We start from the raw sequence: 15235 nt of genomic DNA, 5'->3' as shown, positions 1-15235 counted from the left end.
GCTGTCTCCCATCAGCCATCAATCAAGAAAATGTATACAAGCTGGACCATTGGCCCACCAATGATTCTAGCCTGTCTCAAGTTGATACAAAACTGCCCAGAACATCTAGGGAGGTGGTTCCGTTGGCAAGTTGTTTGAATTCTAATCTTGAGGAGTTTGAATTCTTAGGAGCTCAATACAAAGCACCGACCTGTAACCCCAACAGTGGAAGAGTCCCGGACAGCATGATCATAGCAGTGTTCCAACCTGGCACTACTGGCACTAGCAATAGGTTCAGTGAAAAGATCTATGGTGGTTTGAATAGGTTCGGCCCCCTATAGACTTATGATTTGAAGGCACCCATCCAGAGTAGTGGCACTATTTGGATGTGTGACCTGGTTGGAGTATGTGTGGCCTTGTTTTAGAAAGTGTTTCACTGGGGACTGGTAGTGACACTTTGGGGTCTCCTGTGCTCAACACAAGCCCAGTATGGAACCCAGTCTGCTTTTGCTGACTTTGGATCAAGATGTAGGACTCCCAGCTTCTTTTTAAGCACCATGTTTGCCTGAAATCCCTTATTCTTCCTGCCATGATGATAATGGACTAAACTTTAAAACTTTAAGCCATCTCCAATTAAATATTTTTCTTTTTTGAAGTGGGCATCGTGGTTATACTGTCTCAGCAATAAATGATTCACAGCAATAAATCCCAAGCTAAGACAAGGTGCCATCTAAAAGCATAATGTTAAACTTTCTAGAGGAAAACACTCAGCTTGACTTCCGGCCTATAATATGTACACCTGTGTATGTGCACCTGCACTAGGATATATACTTACAATATACACTCAAGCCCCCCCACAAACATGTATATGCACATCAACTAAACAGAAAGACATACACACACTCACACACATACACACAATCTCTCTTGAATTGAAACAATTTAATAGGTACCTCAAATATTATAAAATTATCTAGAAAGGTTATGTTACTCTGAAGGACCTTGTAAATAACAGCAGAAAAGATTGGGTTCGTGTGAATTCTATTGAAAAAGCCAACACAAACAACTACGTTTGTTCTTTGGTAGTATTAAAGATAGGCTCAGAGCTTGTCAGGCTGTGACCTTAAGCTAATGACAACATGGTTAGAATAAGGCTGCTCCTTCCTTCAGTAAAAGCAAATGAGACCCAGGTGAAGCCTTTGAACTCAGTTGAAGGCTGCTGTCTTTAAGACTGAGAAGACATCTGCTGTGTTTGTACTAACCCTCTGCCTCACTGAAGCACAAGCTGTCTGGCCAGGCTTCCTTCTTATGTTATTTGAATTCCAAAAACCCTTTGGAATTTCCAGAAGAGAAAGATGTTCTGGGGCACTGCTCATTCACAGAAGCCTGGGGAGACATACAATCATTTCAATCACGAAAACTAAGAATAAAGTTAAAACTTAACAAGTTACTTAACAAGTAACCCAGAATTGTTTTACGTTTATAAAACATTTAGCACATATACCAGAGTTCCCAATCCCAGTCACCCAGAGTGGCTATGTATGACACTAGTTCTCGCTAGTACTTTATTTAATACTGACTATGTGCCAGTCACTGTATTAAGCCCAAAATTCAACAAAGGAGAAGATAAGCCTGATGCTCTATGGGAAAGTGGCATTGTTTAAGATACCTCAGTCAGCAGAGAAAGATGCAAGGTCTCAGATGCCTAAGAAGCTAAGCTTCTCTTGGGAAAATAAAATTTCTTGTAAATAAATAAATGTACTATGGGACAGAATGTGGCCATATAGGCTGAGGTGCAGCTTACTCATGGTGTAAATAGGGAAGAACATTCATAGGCTATAGATGAAAATGATAGGGATTGTCTAGGGATCTGTCAATAGCAGATGTCATTATTCATCCATTTTACAAACATTTATTAAGGCTTTACTAAGTTCCAAGCACAATAGTAGGTGTTAGGGATAAGAAGATGAATAGGTTGTGTTTGGTTTCCGGAGGTCCCAGAAGCTACTGGGAGAGATGGATGATTAAGTGGTAGTGGGTGGGTAACTACTGCCATCGGGCAGTCACCTTCAAAGGGAAGACTATTGAGAACCATCTTCCTGTGTCGTTTGGGTGGAGTATAATGATTTAAGCCCTCATGCTCTAAAATAAGCACAAGTTTGAAGATCTAATTCCAAACTGTCTGTGTGATTGAGACATATAGAAACGAAAACATTATCTATCTTTCTGAAAGTACCAGGACAAAAATAGAGGTCATGACAGATAGCAGAAGAATCTAATGCATGAAGCCCTTCCTTCTGCATCACTGCTAAAAGACAGCAGTTACCAGGTCTTCTCAGAGCACACAGTCTCTCCACAAAGAAGAGACCAACTGTTTGGAGGCTTCCAGCCAGAAAATCCACTGAACAGAGAGAACTCACCACATTCTTTTAAAAAAAACAAAAACAAAAAACAAAAAAAAACCCAGCCTATTTACTACTCAAAGTGATATTTTAGATACCATGTGTAAGTGTGCTTTTTAGTGCAGTGACTAACACACAAGAAATATGTAAAAAAAAAAAGTCTTTTTTTATTAATTTATTCTTGTTACATCTCAATGGTTATCCCATCCCTTGTATCCTCCCATTCTTCCCTCCCTCCCATTTTCCCCTTATTCCCCTCCCCTGTGACTGTTCTTGAGGGGGATTACCTCCCCCTATATATGCTCATAGGGTATCAAGTCTCTTCTTGGTAACCTGCTGTCCTTCCTCTGAGTGCCACCAGGTCTCCCCCTCCAGGGGACGGTCAAAGGTGAGGCACCAGAGTACGTGAGAAAGTCATATCCCACTCTCCACTCAACTGTGGAGAATGTTCTGACCATTGGCTAGATCTGGGTAGGGGTTTAAAGTTTTATGGCCTGTATTGTCCTTGGCTGCTGCCTTAGTTTGAGTGGGACACCTGGGCCAAATCTGCCTATCATAATGTTCTACTTGTAGGTTTCTAGGACTCTCTGGATCCTTCTACTTTGCTATTCTCCCATGCTTCTCTCATCTAGAGTCCTAATAGGATGTCCTCTACTCTATCCCAGTTTCCTGGTAAGTGAAGGCTTTCATGGGACATGCCTCTATTAGCGAGGAACTGCTGCTAAATTGGAAAGACAGAGCTCCAATCTTATTTACATAATACATTATTTGGTTAAATACAGTACTAGACAATTTTTTTAGCTTTGATTTTATTTACATAATACACTGTTAGGTTAAATGTGGTACTAGATAAATTTTTTCAATCAAAAATGAAATTTGAGGATCATGAGAAAGAAATTTATGAAACAATTCTTTTTTTAAGTTCAGGAAGTTCCACTTTTAACATTGGTGTGCTTTGTGAATCTCCTCTTTTCAAATTGCACATTGGAAGTGTAAATAGAAGGACACATGGCATCAAGTGGACAGTGATCAGAAGCATAATGCTGACAAATGGCATGCTTGTACATACACAACTCTGACGGCCCCAGTCCTTGATTATCCCCAGCATTTATTCAGAGCCTCGTGCTGTTCCCTTTGTGAAATTTATGCAAGTAACTTTCCCCACCTAGAAGTCTGAGCCGCACTGCTCTGACACCAAATATATGCAGCCAGTGGGGCATCCTGGCAGTGACTTGAAGCACCTGTTGGCAATTCAATAGCTCTGAGCAGAAACTTAAGATGGTTTTGGGCTGATTCATTAATGTTGTTTAGGTAAAGCAAAAGAGGGAGGAAACAAGGAGACTTGCCAGATGCACTGAGTGAAATGAAAATATTTCAATAATAATTAACAAACGGACTCAGGATAAATCTGAGTTAGTCTGGCTGAAAAGTATATAGTATTCTATTAAGATTAAAGAGCTACTTCCAGGAACACTGATTAATGTTCCAACAGTATTTAATATTTTTGTGATTTGTTAAGACAGGCTCACCTTCTGTACCTTGATTAACAGAGTCCACCATAGGCCGGGCGTGGTGGCGCACGCCTTTAATCCCAGCACTCGGGAGGCAGAGGCAGGCGGATTGCTGTGAGTTCAAGGCCAACCTGGTCTACAAAGTGAGTCCAGGACAGTCAAGGCTACACAGAGAAACGCTGTCTCGAAAAACCAAAAAAAAAAAAAAAAAAAAAAAAAACAGAGTCCACCATGAAGACAAGGCATACTTTGAACTTAAAAACCACTTTCTTGCCTCTCCCTCTGTAGTGCTAAAGCTGAGACCATAGGCTTCTGCATACTCTGTCAGTTTTTATAATGATTTATTTTCTTTGTGTGTCTATGCGTTTGTGTGCAGGTTCTCATGGAAGCTAGAAGCGTGACTTGGCATCCCCCCTGGAGTTCCAGGTGTTTGAGGGCAATCTGATGTGGGTGCCAGTGTCATGTGCAGTCCTCTAGCCAGTGCTGGGGCCCCATTTCTAGGCCTTCGTCAGGCAGCAAGACTCTTAAATAACAGACCTCTAGCTCCATCACTATTTTTAATTGGAGAAATTCTATAGTGATGCTTATAGAAAACAGCATAGAAATTACCAGAGGAGACATAAAATAAGTTGGACTGTGATCCCACTCAGAAGATTCTGGCTTTGGACTTATACACAGACACATACATTTTACAAGGGTCAGATTGCTGCAGATGCTAATATTCTACAGAAGTATAGATTGGCTTTGCCGCTTATGACCTTTGAAACCTTAGATAGTTGTTCAATCCCACTGTGAATTAAATTCTATATCCTTAAATTTGTAATAGTATTCATTATACAAAGCTTTAGGAGAACTCAATTCCCTGATGTGACAAAAGAGTTTCCCAGAATAATGCTTAAAATACTTTAAGGCATATGTCAGGTAGATGTCCATTATTTATTATATATAATCTTCCATGATGTCGAAGACAACAGAAGAGGATGAAGAGAGAAAACATGGTAGGAGAGGGTGTCGGGGAGGGATATCAGGGTAGAAGGTGAGGTGTGGGGAGAGTGGGAAGAGAGCCCAGAAGGCTTGGAGAGAAAAAGGAAACTGAGTGAGTGTATCTCTGAGACAAAATGGAGACATGTGACAGAGTAGGCTCAAGGGAGGATACGAATAGGACTCTAATCTGAACTTCCTAGCAGAGAGAGACATGGAAGCTGAGGAGGCAACCTTCTAGCCAGACAGAAGTTATACTGGCTGGGGCGGGGCACCAACCCACTTACAAAATCTTCAACTCAAAAGTTACTCTGCCTACAAGATGTGCAGAGATAAAGATAGAGCAGAAACTGAGGGAGTGTCTATGGCTCAACCTGACACTGACACCGTGGGAGAGCGCTAACCCCTGACACCATTAATGATACTCTCCTATGTTTACAGACAGGAGCCTAGCACAACCATCCTCTGAGAGACTCCACCCAGCAGCAGATCAAATCAGATGCTGAGACTCACAGCCAAAGGTCAGGCGGAGCTTGGGGAAGACTGTTGGAGAGCTGGGGGAAGGATCGAAGGATCCAAAGGGGATAAGAACTCCACAAGAAGATCAGCAGAGTCAACTAACCTAGGCTCATGGATGCTTACAGAGTTGGAAGCAGCAACCAAAGAGCATGTATGGGCTGGACTTAGGTGCCCTACACTTATGTAACCAATAGACAGCTAGATATTTCTGTAGGTCCCCTAGTAAGTTGAGCAGGTGCTGTCTCTTTTATCTGATTTTCAATTGCTTCCCCCTAGCAGAGCTGCCTTGTCTGGCTTCAGTAGATGAGAATGAGCTTAGTCCTGATGCCACTTGATGTGCTGGGGTAGGTTGGTTTTGGGGATGTAGTTTTTTTCTGAGGAGAAGGGGAGGGTTATTGGGGGAAGAGGCTGGGAGTGTGGAACTGGAAGGAGAGGAGGGAAGGGACTATGGTTGGTATATAAATAGAATAAATAAATAAATTTAAAAGAAGCTTAAACACTATGTCAAGACCATAGATACCAGCAGTACCCCCCTCCAATGACCCCAAGAAGATGATAGGCACTGTATATCCACCTGGATTATGGAAATGCTAACCACCGGTGGGACTGTCCAAATGCCATTGTAGAGTTGATTGCCCCACTTTGTCTAGAAAAAGAAAGGTCAGTTTCCATCCATGCTCCTCCTCCACAGGAAAGCCATTCATCTTCAATGTGCTCAGAACTGTCCTTAAAATCATTCTACCTGCAAATGGGATTCATTTTCAGGGTTAAGCTTTACTTCGCCTTTACATGTTTTTAAGGTTAAGCCTAAATCAAGTTATTTAAAAAAATAAAGTTTATTTAAAATTAGGTATACTTAACATATTAAGTGTTGGACCTCAGATTCCTAAGCAAACTGTGATTGATAATTAATGCGTCCCATGACAGACAAAACTGCAAGATTCTAGAGACCACCATAGCTCCCCTTCAAGAAATCTGACATGGAACATGTGACTCCACCTGAATTGTGGTAACACTAACCACTGGCAAAGAACTGCCCCATGCCTCACCTACCACCAAGACCTTTCCCAAAATGTGGACAGGGAAGATACTGGAGAATTGTTTTACCCCCCAAACGCCCATTACCTAGCTAAGGTATGTCAATCTCTCAAGTTCTTCATGCACAGAAAGATTCTGGCTAATGCTGTGTGACGGCAGAAGACAATGCCATCCTGTGTGATTGTCAAAGACTGATGATGACCTCTGACCACTAGCCCACCACAGAAGAGCTGATGTAACCATTCAGGTAAGTGTCTGCCATTTTAATTAATACAGAGTCCACTGGGTTTATATTACCTGATCAAATTTATTCTTCTCATGTTGTTGGCTAAGTATGGCTTTTATCAGTTTATATATAGCAAGCACCCAGCGCCTCCTCTGATAGCTGCATCTGCATGGTCAGTCCATTTCATAAGTAAAAACAAAACCTTGCCTGGCTTACATGCGAAGAAGAAGAAGAAGAAGAAGAAGAAGAAGAAGAAGAAGAAGAAGAAGAAGAGAGTTTACCATGTTGACAAGTTTCTCACTAAAAGATATAAACTCACAAAATAGGTTTCAATGTAAATTTACTATTTCTTTATTTTAAAACTTGCTTTTCTATCAACAAAACAACTATGTGTCATAGTAAATAATCAGATTTAAAAATTAGAGTTAATAAAGAGTATGAGAGAGGGAATCCAAGATGGCGGCGAGCAGTGTGGACCGTGTTTGAAAGCTCCAGCGAACAATCCAGGGAATTGCACAGATTTCTGAGCCAGGAACACCAAGGTCCCCACACCACCACGGCAGCAGAAGTGCTCCACGGTTCGGAGGGACCAGGGTGCGGAGGACCTGCCTGCCCCTGCACACGGAAGGAGCGAGGACTTTCTCGGATCAAAGCGGCGGCGGTGAGGACAGCAGTGCCATCAGCGGCTCCGGCAGCGCCAGCGGCTCCAGCGGCGCCAGCGGCGGTGGCTGAGGTTTGCAGCTCAGAGCCTTACAGTGGAGGCGATTAGTGTGGTGGACGGCGGAAGTTGCTGCGGGAGAGGAGACTCTGAACAGGATTTGGGTCGCGTGGCCTGGAGACCCAGGCTGGACTCAGCGGACGGTTCGGCCCCGGAGTCCTGGGTTTGCTCAGTGAGCTGTGCTGGGGAGAGGCTAGCTCGGCTCGGCGGGCAATTCTGCCCAAGGCGCAGCTCCCCTGCTGTGATGCAGGCTAGGTGGAGTGCCCACTTCTACCCTGGGCTCCGGCTCAGCGCAGACGCAGTTTTCCTGCTGTGACACGGGAAGGGCAGAGCGCTCAGTTATACCCTGGGTGCTTGCTCAGCGCAGACGCACTTTTCCTGCTGTGAGGCGAGCGGGGCAGAGCGCTCAGTTATACTCCGGGTGCTTGCCCAGTGCAGACGCAGTTTTCCTGATGTGACGCGAGCAGGGCGGAGCGCTCAGTTATACTCTGGGTGCTTGCCCAGCACAGCCTTGGTTTCCCTGCTGCGACGCAAGTTGGGCGGAGCGCTCGCTTCTACCCTGGGTGCTTGCTCAGCGCGGTCTCAGTTTCCCTGCTGTGACGCAAGCCTGGCGAAGCACTCACTTCTACCCTAGGTGCTTGCTCAGCGCTGCCACAGTTTGCCTGCTGTGACACGGGCCGGGCAGAGCGCTCAGTTATACCCTGGGTGCTTGCTCAGTGCAGTTGCAGTTCTCCTGCTGTGGCAGACTGTTCAGGCCCTGAGAAACTAGCTGAGCTCGATGCGTGGCTCGGGCCCAGTATCCCTGGCTGGACTTGGCAGGGGACCCAAAAGGTTGTGGATACCTTGGCCTGACCCAACGATCATTCAGAGACCCAGAACGATTGCAGGACCCTCAGCAAAGGGGACCTGAGGATTACTGGCGGTGAGAGCCCAAAACTACAGGGCTAACCTCCTGCCATCCACACCAGTGAAGTTTCAGTGCTTCCAGCCTATGGAAATCATGAGAAAACAAGTGAATCTATCATCAGACTCCCTCCACTCAACTCTGGAAGTTACCCAACAAAAACAGACGGCAAGATGTCTAAGGGACAGCGTAAAAGCATTCGCAAAAATCCCCAAAACAACATGGCGTCTCCAGTTCCCAGCTATCCCAAAGAAAACAACCCGGAGAACTCACATACAACGGAAACACAAGAAAATGACCTCAAATCCTTGGTAATGAGGATGTTAATGGAGGAAACAAATAAAATTCGAAATCAGATGCAGGAAGAAGCAGCGAAGCAGGTGCGAGACATAAAAGAAGCACATAGAGTGGAACTGGAAAATTTTCAGGAAAATATAAACAACCAGATGATAGAAATTAAAAAATCTGTTCAAGATATGAAAATGAAAATGGATTCAATGATAAATACACAAACAGAAGAAAAACGAGAACGCGAGGCCTCAGAGAAGAAGGCGAATGACACAGTGCTGAGCTTTTCTAACAGAATCCAAGAGATGGAAGGACGAATCTCAAGTCTAGAAGATACAATATCAGATCTTGAAGCATCCAATAAAGAAAATGCCAAATCTGGAAAACTCCTGACACAAAACATCCAAGAAATTAAGGACACCATGAAAAGAAGAAATCTGAGGATAATAGGCATTGAAGAAAGAGAAGATATCAGACTCCAAGGCCCAGAAACTCTTCTCAGCAAAATCATAGAAGAAAATTTCCCCAACCTAAAGAAAGAGATGCCTATAAACATACAAGAGGCATACAGAACACCAAATAGAATTGACCAGAAAAGAAAAACTGCCCGTCACATAATAATCAAAACACAAAAGATACAGAACAAAGAAAAAATATTAAAAGCTGCAAGGGAAAAGGTCCAAATAACATTTAATGGCAAACCTATCAGAATTACACCCGACTTCTCAGCAGAGACCATCAAAGCCAGAAGGGCCTGGACAGAGATCCTGCAAACCCTAAGAGACCACAGATGCCAGGCCAGACTACTTTACCCAGCAAAACTATCAATAACCATTGATGGAGAAAACAAAATATTCCATGACAAAACCAAATTCAAACAGTACCTATCCACAAATCCAGCTTTACAGAAGGTACTAGAAGGAAAACTCCATCCCAAAGGGTCAAGCTACAATCAAAACTACTCAGGAAATAGATAACTATACCATGGCAAAAACACAACTACACAAACGCTCAACTGGAACCAACATCAAAATTAAGACTCTTAATAGTAACTGGCCGTTAATATCTCTCAACATCAATGGTCTCAATTCTCCAATAAAAAGACACAGACTAACTGAATGGATGCATAAACAGGATCCAACATTCTTCTGCATTCAAGAAACACATCTCACCCATAATGATAGGTATTACCTCAGGATAAAAGGTTGGAAAAAAATATTCCAAGCAAATGGACACAAGAAGCAAGCAGGCGTAGCCATTTTAATATCGAACAAAATAGATTTTCATCCAAGATTAATCAAAAGGGATGAGGATGGACACTTCTTACTCATCAAAGGTAAAGTCAACCAAGATGACATCACAATTCTGAACATCTATGCTCCCAATACAAGGGCACCCACATTTGTAAAAGATCTGCTAAGAAGGCTTAAACCACACATCGATCCCCACACAATAATAGTGGGAGACTTCAACACTCCACTGCCACCAAAGGACAAGACATCGAAACAGAAACTAAGCCGAGAAATAACATCATTAACCAATGCCATGGGTCAAATGGATCTAACAGATATCTATAGAACCTTTCACCCAAACAAGAAAGAATATACCTTCTTCTCTGCACCCCATGGAACTTTCTCCAAAATTGATCACATTGTAGTTCACAAAGAAAGCCTCAACAGATACAAGAGGATTGAAATAATACCTTGTATCCTATCACATCATCGTGGGCTTAGGCTGCAATTCAACAACAACAGAAATAACAAAAAGCCTACACGTATGTGGAAACTAAACAACTCTCTGCTAAATGACACCTGGGTCAGGGAAAAAATAAAGAAAGAAATCAAGGAGTTTCTGAAATTCAATGAAAATGAAGGAACAACATACCCAAATTTGTGGGATACATTGAAAGCAGTGCTAAGAGGAAAATTCATAGCACTAAGTGCCTTTAAAAAGAAATTGGAAGCATCACACATAAACACCTTAACGACACAACTGGAAGCCCTAGAAAAAAAAGAAGCAGAAACACCCAAAAGAATTAGACGTCTGGAAATAATCAAACTCAGGGGTAAAATTAACAAATTAGAAACTAAGAAAACAGTCCAAAGAATCAACAAAACCAAGAGCTGGTTCTTTGAGAAAGTCAACAAGATAGACAGACCATTAGCCAAACTAACTAAAAAGCAGAGAGACAGTATTGAAATCAACAAAATCAGAAATGAAAAGGGAGACATAACAACAGACACTGAAGAAATACAAAGAATCATAAGATCCTACTTTAAAGGCATATATGCCACAAAATTTGAAAATCTAAGGGAAATGGATGATTTTCTTGATCAATTTCACTTGCAAAAGTTGAGTGAAGAACAGATAAACAAGCTAAATGGTCCCATTTCCCCTACAGAAATAGAAGTAATCATTGATAGTCTCCCACCCAAAAAAAGCCCAGGGACAGATGGCTTCAGTGCAGAATTCTACCAGACCTTCAAGGGCGAGCTAATACCGATACTCTTCAAGCTACTCCAAAAGATAGAAAGGGATGGAACATTACCAAACTCATTCTATGAGGCCATAGTCTCATTGATACCTAAACCCCACAAAGACTCAACAAAGAAAGAGAATTTCAGACCAATTTCTCTGATGAACATCGATGCACAAATACTAAATAAAATACTAGCAAAACAAATACAAGAGCACATCAGAGATATCATTCATCATGTCCAAGTAGGCTTCATTCCAGGCATGCAGGGATGGTTTAATATACGGAAATCCATCAATGTAATCCACCACATAAACAAACTGAAAATAAAAAACCACATGATCATCTCTTTAGATGCAGAGAAAGCATTTGATAAAATCCAACACCCATTCATGTTTAAAGTTTTAGAGAGATCGGGAATACAAGGCACTTTCCTCAACATAATAAAGGCTATATATAGGAAACCAATAGCCAAAATCAAAGTAAATGGTGAGATACTCAAGGAAATTCCTCTAAAATCAGGAACAAGGCAAGGCTGCCCACTCTCTCCATATCTCTTCAATATAGTTCTCGAAGTTCTAGCCAGAGCAATAAGACAACATAAGGAGATCAAGGGTATTCAAATGGGAAAGGAGGAAGTCAAATTATCCCTATTTGCAAATGATATGATAGTCTTTATAAGTGACCCTCAAAATTCCACCAGAGAACTCCTACAGCTGATAAACACCTTCAGCAAATTGGCTGGATACAAAATTAACTCAAAAAAGTCTGTAGCCTTCCTATACACAAATGACAAGCTTGCAGAGGAAGAAATTAGGAAAACTACACCCTTCACATTAGCCACAAGCAATATAAAGTACTTAGGAGTTACTCTTACTAAGCAAGTGAAGGACCTGTTTGAAAAAAATTTCAAAACCCTAAAGAAAGAGATTGAAGATGACATGAGAAGATGGAAGGATATACCTTGCTCATGGATCGGGAGAATTAACATAATAAAAATGGCCATCCTACCAAAAGCAATCTACAGATTCAATGCAATCCCTATCAAAATACCTACACAATTTTTTAAAGATATTGAAAGCTCAATTCTGAACTTCATATGGAAAAACAAAAAAAACCAAGAATAGCTAAAACAATCTTGTACAATAAAAGGTGCTCTGGAGGAGTCTCCATACCTGATCTCAAACTGTACTATAAAGCAATAGTAATTAAAACAGCATGGTACTGGCACAGCAACAGGCTGGTTGATCAGTGGAATCGAATCGAAGACCCAGATATGAATCCACACACATATGGTCATTTGATTTTTGACAAAGAAGCCAAACCCATTCGATGGAAAAGAGATAGCATCTTCAACAAATGGTGCTGGTCTAACTGGATGTCTATGTGTAAAAAAATGCAACTGGACCCATATTTGTCACCTTGTACAAAACTCAAATCCAAGTGGATTAAAGACCTCAACATAAAACCAGAGACATTAAATCACTTAGAAGAAAAAATTGGAAAGAGCCTGGAACATATTGGCACAGGAGACAACTTCCTGAACAGAACACCAACAGCCCAGGCATTAATGTCAACAATTAATAAATGGGACCTCATGAGGCTGAGAAGCTTCTGTAAGGCAGGTGACACTGTAAAGAGAACAAAGCGACAGTCTACAGACTGGGAAAAGATCTTCACCAACCCCACATCTGACAAAGGTCTAATATCCAAAATATATAAAGAACTCAAGAAATTAAATACCACCTAACCAAATAACCCAATTGGGAAATGGGGCATGGAACTAAAAAGAGAATTCTCAACAGAGGAATATCAAATGGCTGAGAAACACTTAAAGAAATGCTCAACCTCCTTAATCATCAGGGAAATGCAAATCAAAACAACACTGAGATTCCATCTTACACCCATCAGGATGGCTAAGATCAAAAATTCAAGCGACACCACATGCTGGCGAGGATGTGGGGAGAGAGGAACACTCCTTCATTGCTGGTGGGAATGTAAACTAGTACAACCACTTTGGAAATCTATCTGGTGCTATCTCAGAAAAATGGGACTAGGGCTTCCTCAAGACCCAGCTATTCCACTCCTTGGAATATACCCAGAAGATGCTCCAGCACACAGCAAGAAAATTTGCTCAACCATGTTCATAGCAGCCTTATTCAGAATAGCCAGAACATGGAAACAGCCTAAGTGTCCATCAGTAGAAGAATGGATAAAGAAACTGTGGTACATATACACTATGGAATACTATTCAGCTATTAAAAACAAGGAATTCCCGAAATTTGTGGATAAATGGATTGAGCTAGAAATGATCATAATGAGTGAGTTAACCCAGAAGCAGAAAGACTCAAATGGTATATACTCACTTATATCTGCATATTAGCCCAAGGGGCAGGTCCCACAAAAGCCTTCACTTAGCAGGAAACTGAGACAGAGGGGAGGACATTCTATTGGGACTCTAGATGAGAGAATCATGGGAGAATGGCAAAGTAGAAGGATCCAGAAGGTCCTAGAAGCCTACAAGTAGAACATTATGATAGGCAGATTTGGGCACAGGGGTCCCGCTCAAACTAAGACACCAGCCAAGGACAATACAGGCGGTAAACCTTAAGCCCCTACCCAGATCTAGCCAATGGACAGAACACTCTCCACAGTAGAGTAGAGAGTGGGATACTACTTTCTCACATACTCTGGTGCCTCACCTTTGACCATGTCCCCTGAAGGGGGAGACCTGGTGGCACTCAGAGGAAGGACAGCGGGGTACCAAGAAGAGACTTGATAACCTATGAGCATATACAGGGGGAGGTAATCCCCCTCAGGAACAGTCATAGGGGAGGGGAATAAGGGGAAAATGGGAGGGAGGGAAGAATGGGAGGATACAAGGGATGGGATAACCATTGAGATGTAACAAGAATAAATTAATAAAGGAGGAAAAAAATTCATCATCCAAAAAAAAAAAAAGAGTATGAGGAACTAGGAAAATGATTTAGTGTACGTATTGTAAAAGACTAAGGATAAAGAGCTCAGGATCTGGTCCAGACTTGGAGTGATTTGCAAGTTCGACAGTGAAGGCCTGCTTACGCCCTACTGGACTCTGAGACCCCCATCTCCACAGGCCAGCTCCCTCACCGCATACCTCACTCCTCAATCCCATCACCTACTTCACGAAGGCCTATGAGCTCATCATGGACCAGCCCATGACCCTCCTGAGAGAGTTTATGGAGCAATAGCACACCAGGAACTGAACCTACTGCTGTCACCTACTTTATCATCGTGTGCTAGACATTGCAGAATGCAAAGAGGGTGATGTCCTGTGTATCTTTGAGGCTGAGTTGCAAAGGAGAAGGGACTATAAAGTTGGCCAGGAAGTCAACATCATCCAGGTGAGGCTTAAGGCTTCTCAGCATAGGGAGGGAGAGAGCTCAGCTCAATGCAGAACTGTGCAGAGGAATTGGAGCAGCTCACCAAGGTAGCTAAAGCCTACCATGACTGCTACTTTGACTTGGGAGCTATTATTTTGCCAGAAAGTGCCTGGCAAAGCAGAGGATGCTGGAAGAGAGAAAGGCTGCTAAAGAGACTGCTGCTGCCTAAGACTCCAGTGACGAGAATTTTTGAAATAAAGTGATAGGTTGTGCACACACACACACACACACACACACACACACACACACACACACACACACACACTAAAAAGCTCAAAAGAAAGTTACAAAGGTCTGATGATATCAAAGTTTTTGTAAGTTGTGAAGGTCTGAGAAAATGATTTAAGGTATATAATTTTTTAAGTTTTATATTTCTTTCCCTCCTGCTATATTATTTTTATATTAAGACCTCAAAAGCTCAGTTTTAATATTAATCAGTGTAGTTCAGGTAAGCTATTAATCTAGCCCTAGTAAAGCACTGAATGCTACTAACATAGTAAAGGGTTCAACATTTCAAATTCTCTTTGGTTGTTTTCTAAATATAAACTTGAAATTAGTTCTCATTATGCTAAAGACATCTCTGTCATATGTGTATTCACCACAATTAAAATAAGAACCATTAGCCCTAATAAATGTGAATAAATCATTTTAATCATGTGACCTAGAGCCAGTGGTGAATGTGATGTCTTTTAAAAATCCATTTTCAGTTAGATAACCATCTTGGTACCTACTAGGCCTTTGTCTCTGACTCCAGTTAATACATGATGAATT

General features: G+C 41.9%; 1 protein-coding gene and 1 pseudogene across 2 annotated transcripts in view; both read left to right on the top strand.

Moving 5' to 3' along the window:
* The window catches only part of IAPP (islet amyloid polypeptide), a gene marked incomplete at its 5' end in the record, with an annotated part of 432665 nt that overhangs the window by 60331 nt on the left and 357099 nt on the right, over positions 1 to 15235 (top strand). The gene's annotated exons all lie outside the window — the stretch shown is intronic.
* LOC311588732 (NADH dehydrogenase [ubiquinone] 1 beta subcomplex subunit 10-like) lies at positions 225 to 14633 on the top strand (annotated as a pseudogene). The gene is made up of 2 exons: positions 225 to 304; positions 14158 to 14633. The product of its transcript is annotated as an NADH dehydrogenase [ubiquinone] 1 beta subcomplex subunit 10-like (transcript).

This window comes from Acomys minous (assembly GCF_964271855.1).
Source record: "Acomys minous genome assembly, chromosome: 17".
Taxonomy (NCBI): Eukaryota; Metazoa; Chordata; class Mammalia; order Rodentia; family Muridae; genus Acomys; species Acomys minous.
This window is presented reverse-complemented; position numbering and strand designations above follow the sequence as displayed.